Source organism: Acinonyx jubatus, chromosome D4, assembly GCF_027475565.1.
Source record: "Acinonyx jubatus isolate Ajub_Pintada_27869175 chromosome D4, VMU_Ajub_asm_v1.0, whole genome shotgun sequence".
Taxonomy (NCBI): Eukaryota; Metazoa; Chordata; class Mammalia; order Carnivora; family Felidae; genus Acinonyx; species Acinonyx jubatus.
Genome location: NC_069391.1, coordinates 2,713,269 through 2,721,450, shown reverse-complemented (window position 1 = coordinate 2,721,450; position 8,182 = coordinate 2,713,269). Strand labels below are relative to the sequence as shown.

General features: G+C 59.3%; 1 protein-coding gene across 1 annotated transcript in view; it reads left to right on the top strand.

Annotated features, from left to right (window-relative positions):
- Positions 1–14: 14 nt before the first annotated feature.
- BRD3 (bromodomain containing 3) overlaps positions 15–8,182 on the top strand; it is a 64,594-nt gene continuing 56,426 nt past the window's right edge. Inside the window, exons 1-2 of the mRNA XM_053204414.1 lie at positions 15–486; positions 1,699–2,704. The gene's annotated coding sequence lies outside the window, so the exon portion shown is untranslated. The remainder of the gene's footprint in view (positions 487–1,698; positions 2,705–8,182) is intronic.

Sequence of the window (8,182 nt, the reverse complement as noted above, 5' to 3'; positions counted from 1 at the left end):
AGACGCCTTAAAAGATCGGCTCACAGAGTGTGCCTTCGCCTCCGAAGCGGTAACCCCAAAGTTGGCCAGTGCAGGTCTTTCTACTGCAATCCAAAAACGGAAGTATGATGATACCTCCAGGAAAGTGCTAGTGTGCCCCTCGAAAGTTCACCTCCTGAGCCCGGCCTGCAGCGGCGCCCCTCCCCCTAGGAGTCGAGGGGCGGCCGTTTCTCCCGAGACCCTCACTCTGGGGTCGCCGCGCCGCTTCCCCGTCGCTCCCGCACCTGACAGCGGCAGCCAAGCGCGTGCACAGCAGCCGGCCCGGGTTGATCGCTCCACGCATGCCCGGCACCTCGGCACACAGGGACCCTTTCCGCACCCCCCCCCCCCCCGGAAGCGAGGACCCTGTCCCCGCAAGGCCAGGGGTGCCGGTGCCCGCGGGAAGCCACGGTCAGGGACGGTCCGTACCAGCAGTCCCCGCGTGCAGGCCTCTCTGCTGTCTGCAAGGTGGGGTCCCAGACAGCGTGTCACCGTCAGTTACAAACGGGGAAGGGGAACTTCGGAGGGGAGGGCTGGGGCAAACGGAGAACCTGTTGGAGCCCGTGTTCTGGTCCCAAGTCCTGTGCATTCTCACCCGCTGCCCCCCACCCGCTACCCGCGTGAGTCTTACGGTCTTGGAGGCGGTCTTGGTCTCCCCAGCTCCGCGACCCCAACCCAGGCAGCATAACGTGCAATCTTATTTCCCAACTAAAGATGGAAACACCAAATATGTCGCAGGAACCTACGCAAACAAAAGAATAGCATTTGATATGGAAATGCCCAGGGAACCAAGTGTGTGGTTGTCACAGATACAGGAGCTTGCCTGCAGGCGCCTCCAGATGAGGACGCAGGGGCACGAAGTCTCTGTCTGGCGCTAGCATGGCTCTGTGTGGATCTCTGTGCCTGGGAAGCCTTAGTCACCTTGGGCCAGGTGCCATGGAGTCTTCTGGCTGTGACTACAGATGTTAACAAAACCGGCTGGGGATGAAAGACGACGTCTCCCTGCACCTGGCCACCTGGGCCAGAATCAGCCCCTCGTGGACACCCATCCATCACCTCTCGGCTGTATCAGCCATCCATTTCTCTCCATCCCTGCCCCAGGGCCTTCCAGCGGGCCTTTTCTAAACCTTTCTGAAGCACAGACAGAGCCCAAACCCCAACTCCAATCTGTCCCCTCTCCTGATTTTAGACTCACAGCCAGCTTCCCATTGCTCTCATATCCAAATCCAAAATCTGATGGCAAAGTACCCCCTTTAGCCTGGCACCACCCCCAGTCTGTGCACCCCAGATCCCTGCCCTAAATCAAAAATACTCCCAGCCCTCCCACCCTCTGGACAGCTGGATAAGATTCCAGATCTCAGAACTCAAACCAGGTTCCCAAGTCAGTTGGTCTTGCCCAAGGAGATAGAGCCTTCTAATGAAAATGAGAAAATCCTCTCTGTTAAGTGTTCTTGCAAGCAATCCTTGCGGTCACAGCTAAAATACTAGAAACAAATAACACAGCAGGTAAGGCAGTTTAGTAAAAGGTGATTTTCTTTATTGTCGAAATTTTAAATCCTTTTAGATCCCTCCCGAAATGTGTTCGGGCTCAGAAAAATCACAGGTGGAAATGGAAGAGAGACTAAAAACCACAGAGAAGGGAAGAGCATTTTGGAGATTTTGTTTTGTTTTGTTTTCCAGAATATCGACCATTCTTTGGCCAACGGCAGCTAATTGGTAAATGAACCTGTTTCCGTGAACAATGCTTATAAGAGACAACATTTCTCAAGGCTGTCTCATCAACCTGAGAGTTTGAACCTGTCTGGGCACCCTCCCCACTGGCCCAGGTCCCTCCACCAGGCTCCTCATAGTACTCATGGCAGGTGGCACTGGGAGAGAGGAGGAAGAGAGGGGGAGCGCCTGGGGGCTCTATTCTCTGGTAAGTTTGTCGCATGGTATTTCCCGCACCTTCACCACAAGCCTGTGCAGTGGGCGCCTTTATTCTTTTTCACAATGAGGAAACTGAGTCTCAGGTTGAGAAGTCGCCCAAGTGCCCACGGGCACCACTGTGGAATTCAGTGCTGGCTCCAGGCAGAGCCCAAACTCCCAACCGGCAGACGACACAATACACAATGGCAGGTGGATGGATGGATGCATGGATGGACGAAGGATGGAAGGATACACGGATAAACGCTGGGTGGATGGATGAGTGAATGAGGGGGAAGCAAGCACCGAGGGTCTTAGAAGAAGAGACAGCAACTTGTGTCCACAGAAGCAGTCAGCAAGGCTCTAGGACAGTGGCAGAGCTGCAACTAAGAATGTCACCTTCTTCTAGGACTTGAAAGACCGTGTTTGGTCACCCGGTGATAAGTATTTCACCAGGAACAGTGCATTGCCAAATCCGCAGGGCTTGCCGGGAGGTGGCAAAGGAACAGACCGCGTGGCAGGGATGCTGAGACGCTCTGTGTAGCCCCCAGAGGGCTGGGGGGAGGGTGGGGGATAGGAGTGCCGGCCCTTTAATGGCCAAGCCCAGGGCTCTGGGTTCCGATGGCAGTTGATGAGGGAGGGTTGCAGAAGAAGAGGGACACAGGGCTTCCAGGAACTGTTCGCCAGCTTTCCGGACTAGACGGCCCACCTCTGCTGGGCCACCATTTTCCAGGGAGTCGCTGTCACTGCCTGGAGACCCCCAAGGCTCCCGCCAGCCCAGGTCAGTGGGGTTTGTGTTAATTCCCTTCCCCCCAGGTAACTATCCCAGGGCAGCTGGTTTGGGAGACTTCTGTCCCTATTTCCCCTCCTTGGGCTCTCCTCTCTTTCCCCCCGTCCCTGCCCGTGGTCCTTCAGGACAGGTGTTTTGCCCACCATCCCGTGGGTACCGGTGGGCCTTCAGCTGACCTGAGTCCGAAAATCCACTCCCAACCCCAGTATCCGGAAAGCCGTTTCTCGTCCTACAATCCTTCTCTCCCTCCCAGGAGAATGACGTGCTAGCATCCTTCTCTCCCTCCCCGGTCCACTTCCCAGGTACAGAGGGAGCAGGTCAGACCGGGTCCTGATGTCACATTCCCTCCTCCTTCGGCCTTTGCCCAGTCTGCACCTCCTGGACATCCGTCCTTCACTCCCTCCTCTCTCCTCCCTGCTATTAAGCACCTCAGCCTCGTTTCCCCTGTGTCACCTCCCCTCTTGGTGCCACCCTCCCAAGGGTGACTGAGAGCCCGGTTTGCCTGGCACTGTCTGAGTTTAGAACTGAAAGCCCCCATTCCCGGCAGCCCCCTGTTCCACGGAAGCCAGGACGGTCCCCTGCACTGTCCCTTCCTTGAGGACACTGGGGTCCATCCACATTCTGTCTCTTCCAATCCCTACCAGCACCGTGGCCCTCATCAGAGTCCACTCACTTTTCCACCGCCCTCATATGGGGTCATGGGAGCAGGGTGAACCCGTTAGGGCCTCAGTGCCTGCTGGGAGGGGCACTCAGTAGGTACCCAATAAAGACCCTCTGAACGAATGAATCCTGGAATATTCACTTTCACTTCCTGTTGGATTTAAGCCTAACCTACCTTGCCCCAAAGCCCCCACAACCAAATCTGTCTGCGCTCAGCTTCCACCCTCCTCCAGGCCTGGACGTCTCCGGGGAGGGCCCCCTCCAGGTGGTGCTGGGTGCAGGGCACCAGTCCAGGGCACCCCCCCCCCCCCCAGGCCGGGCTGGGCGGGTCATCTACCAGGAATCCCCGGAATGCGGCTCAGACTTCCAATGCCAGGCCCCACCTGTTCCGGTCTGCAAATCCCCTCCCCACCTCCGCTGGGCTAATCCCCTTGGTTAGAGAAGGGTCCCGACGAGTGAGAAAAAAAGCAGCTCCTGTGACCTGAGCGGCCACATGGAAATCGGGAGACGAAACGAACGGGGTTTTCCAAGGCTCTGGAATGGGGGGGGGGGGTATTCTGCACCAGTGGTTTACCGGGTCATTTTTAAGGAATGTAAATGGGGCCGCTAGTGCTCCCCCCTGCTCTCCCCTGTCACGTCCAACTGTTTCCATTTGTCCATGTTATTAAAACCCCCGCAGCTGTTCTTACTGAGCGCCTACTGTGTGCCGTCCCCTCGTCTAAGGACGTCAAATACAGCCTTGTGAATTCCCAAACATGGTCGTGAGCTATTCTGATCTTTACAGATGAGGAAAAAAAATGGAGGTTCAGGGGGGCCCCTGCCTTGCCCCAGGCCACGCTGCGGGGAAATGACGGGGCTGGGGCTGGACCCCGCTCGTCCCGCCCCCAGAGCCCACCCGGTACAGGGTACCGACCCGCGGGGGCCCTTCCCCTCTGCGGACGCTGCTCCCACAGATGCCAGTAATCCCAGCAGCTTCCAGGCTGCGTCTCCGGCCGACAGCTATGGCTCCTGGCCCCACCAAGCACTTTCCAGTCTGTTCCCCTGGCGCTCAGAGTGCTGGCTGCCCCTTTGGGCTGTCCCCGGGGCCTGGTGACTATGAACGCTTCTGTGGGATAAGGTCCAGGAGCCCTGCCGTTGGGGTGCGGCCCTCACCTGCACCCGGAAGCCCATGGGGTGAGCACGAGTGCATAGGGGCCCAGCCCCCCAGCACCCACCTTTCTGGGTTTCCCGGGCTGGCTGCAACGAGGAGGAGCCAGCCGCCTAAAATAGAAAAGCTGACATGGGGTGGAGGGGGGGGAACGCCAAGGGCCAAAGTCCCAAAGTCCGAGCGGCGCCCAGCTGCTCTCCCCACCAGCTGCAGGCTGGCTCCCTCTGTCCCTGGCTCCCCCAAAGAGCCTCTGTGGCCCCTCTGTCTGCCCACCCCTTCCCTCCGGGGTCTTTAAATAGGCCCACCCCCCAAGCTATGGAACTGAAGGGAATGAAGCCCGGTCTTCTCCAAGGCAGCCCGGAGGCCTGGGGTAACGCAGCTGGCAGCTGTCTTCCTGTGTGAGCCCCACCTTGGGGGACAGAATCGGAGGCCCCGATCCCTGTTGTTTCCAGAGCCCGCAGGCAGCTGGGGCAGGTCCCTGCCCTCTGTGCTTCTACTTTGGGAAGCAGGGGGCAGGCTTCAAATTGGGGCTGTTGGGTTGTCTGGGTCACAGGAGGTGGGGGGTGGATGGTTCTGGATAGTTCCAGCCCCAGACTTAGATTCCCTGTCGATCTTGGGGTCTCATGTTAAAGCTGTCGGGGACCGAAGTGGGAGGGACTGTGAGCATGGAGGAGGTCATTGAAAGGGTAAGAGCGGTGCTCCCTAAAACCAAAATGGAAGACAGACCCCAGTGCCCGTTTAGAGCACACAGACCCTGCAGTAATCCCTCCCAGGGACCGCCCCCGCCCCCCCCCCAAACCACTGCAGGCGGCACAAGGCTGTGACAGAATGTCCACGGCAACGTTATTTATAAGGATGCAATAATTGGAGACAACTTAAATGCCCATCCCGAGGGGGAAGAGGTGAGTCAGTCATGCTCCATCGGATGCTGGAACATTCTGCAGCCACCAAATGAATGAGGTAGCTGGGGAGGCCGTGCCGGGGGTGGGGGTGGGGGCGGTCATGGCATTTTGAGAGAGAAAAAAGCAAGGAAAGAACGTGCACCGGATGACAGAATTTTTGTAAAACAAAGCTACGTGTGGGGAGAAAGAGAAAGAATCTTAGAGCAGAGGCTCTGGAGGACACAGAACCTATCACGGGGCACCCAGGGGGAGGGACCGCGGGGGCCGCCGTCAACCTTGCTTGTATGTTGCCCAAATTCGTCCAACCGGTGTCCCGCCTTTGTCACTAAAGGAAATAAGCATGGGTCTCGCTCACGCCCGCGGTGGGAGAGGGACGCTGGATTCAGCTGAACTGTCGCAATTTTCTCTCATGTCAAGCCGGTGACCTGGCCCTCCCTCCCCCCCCAACCACCCCTGGTGCTGCCGGGAGATGTGGATAGGAGGCTGGCCCCACGTGGTCCCCACCCTCTGGGAGCTCTCTGTCTAGGGGGACGGGCAGCCTTGCTGGTGGGTTGATAAAAAGTCAAAGAGGCCTTCCCAGATGCCGTTTGACCGGAGGCACCCCAAGTGCAGGGGCTGCCCCCAAAGCAGGACGCAGGCATTTGGGGGCAGAAGAACAGGCCACGTAAACAAAGGCCAATGGCTGGGGGGGGAGGGGGAAAGCAAATGGGAGGAGGCTGGGGGAGCATGGAAGACGGGCTGGGAGGGGTGAGGGGAGCCCAGCCAGCAAGCTGCGGGAGAGCATGATCTTCAGAGGCAGACCAGGGAGGCCGGAGATGCTCAGAGCCTCCTGCTGCCTGAGGCCTGGAGACAGCTCGGTGGGCGGGGAGGTGAGCCCCCAGCACCCCATGGCGAGGGGAGCACCAAGCTTGCAGAAGGTCACGATGACGGCCCAGAGGATGAAGGAAACCAACCTTCTGGGGCAGCAGAAGAAACCGGGTCAAGAGCAGGGCTCTGGGCTCAGGCTGCGCGCGGTCCCCAAGACTGGCTGGGTCTCTCGGAGTGGCCCAGACACTGGGTTCTGCTTCCTCCCCCGAAAAATGGTGCTGGCGTGGGGACAGACCCGCCTCGGAGGGCTGTTTGTGGTGGCAAAGGCATCATGGGTCTGCAGCATGTAGCCCGACCCCCATTAGGAGCTGCTGGGAGGGGTGGGCCTACTCCCGGGGATCGGGGATCGGGGATCGGCAGCTTCCAGCAGGTCCTGCGTGAGGAGGAGTTTGATCTCAGAGCACAGGGTCCCCGCCCCCGGTGGCCCAGGCAGACGCTGGTGGGTGAAGGAACGGCAGGAGGCTGGCAAGGGCGGAGGACGCCCTCGTGAAAGCAGCTACTGGAGGCCCTCGGCCGCTGGGCTCCTCGCTGGGCAAAGGGCCTCTCGGACGGCGGGGCAGAATCCCACGGGCCCCCAGTGTACTGGGCCTCGACTCTAACTGGCCATCTGGAGGGTCCTATGTCTAGTCCTGATGTGACTGCTCTCTCTCCCCTTGGCTGAGATCTCAGCCAGGCCCGGGGTCCCCCCGGCCACCCCACGGAGCGTCACTCTCTCCAGCGCTCCCAGGTCCCCTGCCCAATGGCGAGCCTGCAGGAGGCTTCCTGTGGCCAGCACTCCCCTCCTCGATGCTCTGGGGGTGGGGACGGCCCTGGCTCTGGGCTGCCCCGTCGGCAGGGCCTGTGGCAGCCCCGTGGGGCTAGGAAGCCGCTCTGCTGGCCCGGCGTCCAGATGGCTCCGGCTGTCCCGGGATGCGCGTCTGTCCATCCCTTGGCATTTCCGCTTTGGGCCTCCCCCTGATGATCTGTCGGGTGTCCGAGTCCACACTCGGAGAGGCCCCTGGAGGGGCTTCGGGCATCTTCCCAGGCTCCACGAAGCCTCCATCAAGTGAGTCCTGCTGCCCACACCCAGCTCTCAACGTGCGGAATCACAGTGTGAACACAGTAGTTGATTCTTAGAGGCTCGGACCTGCGCAGTGGCTGGAAGCGTGAGTTCCACCGTCAGACACGCCCAGGCACGTCCTGACACCTCAGTTTCCTCATCTGTAAAATGGGAATGGTCAGACCGACTTGTCTGGTGTTCCCAGGATTCTTATGCAATAACACGGAGCACTTAGTGCCAGGCCTGGAACCCAGGAAGCACCCAGAAGGTACAGGTGTCCACAATCTCTCTTTTTTCTTTGTAAATCTGTCATACAATTGAATGTGGGAGGCCACACAGTTCTGAGAGTTGTGCACACGGATACACCTGTGTCACCAGCACTGTCGAATTCCAAACCCCGAGATTCCCTCCCGTCGCCCCTTTGCAGTCCTGACTCCCCCATCCCCGGCCGTCACCAAGCCGTTCCATGTCCCCAGGGTTCTGCCTCTTCCGGGATGGCCTCTAAATGGGATCACACAGGGTGTGACCTTTGAGACTGGCTTCCCCCGGACAGCATGATGCCTCTGAGCGTCACCGACGTGGTTGTGTGTCCGGCTTGTCCTTCGTCACTGTCGAGTAGTGCCCGTATGGCCCCCCTTTACCGGTGTGCTCGCTCAAGGACCTTTGAGCTGTTTCCAGTCTGAAGCGATGGTGACCAGGGCCGCTATGCACGCTGGGAGAGCACAGGGCACACAGCTGGATTTTGCTGGACACTTTGGCAGCACGGTCTTGCAGAGTGAGCGGCTGCCCCGTTTTGCTGTCCCGCCAGCGGTGTGTGGGAGCCCCGGCGGCTCTGATCCTCACCAGAACCGGGC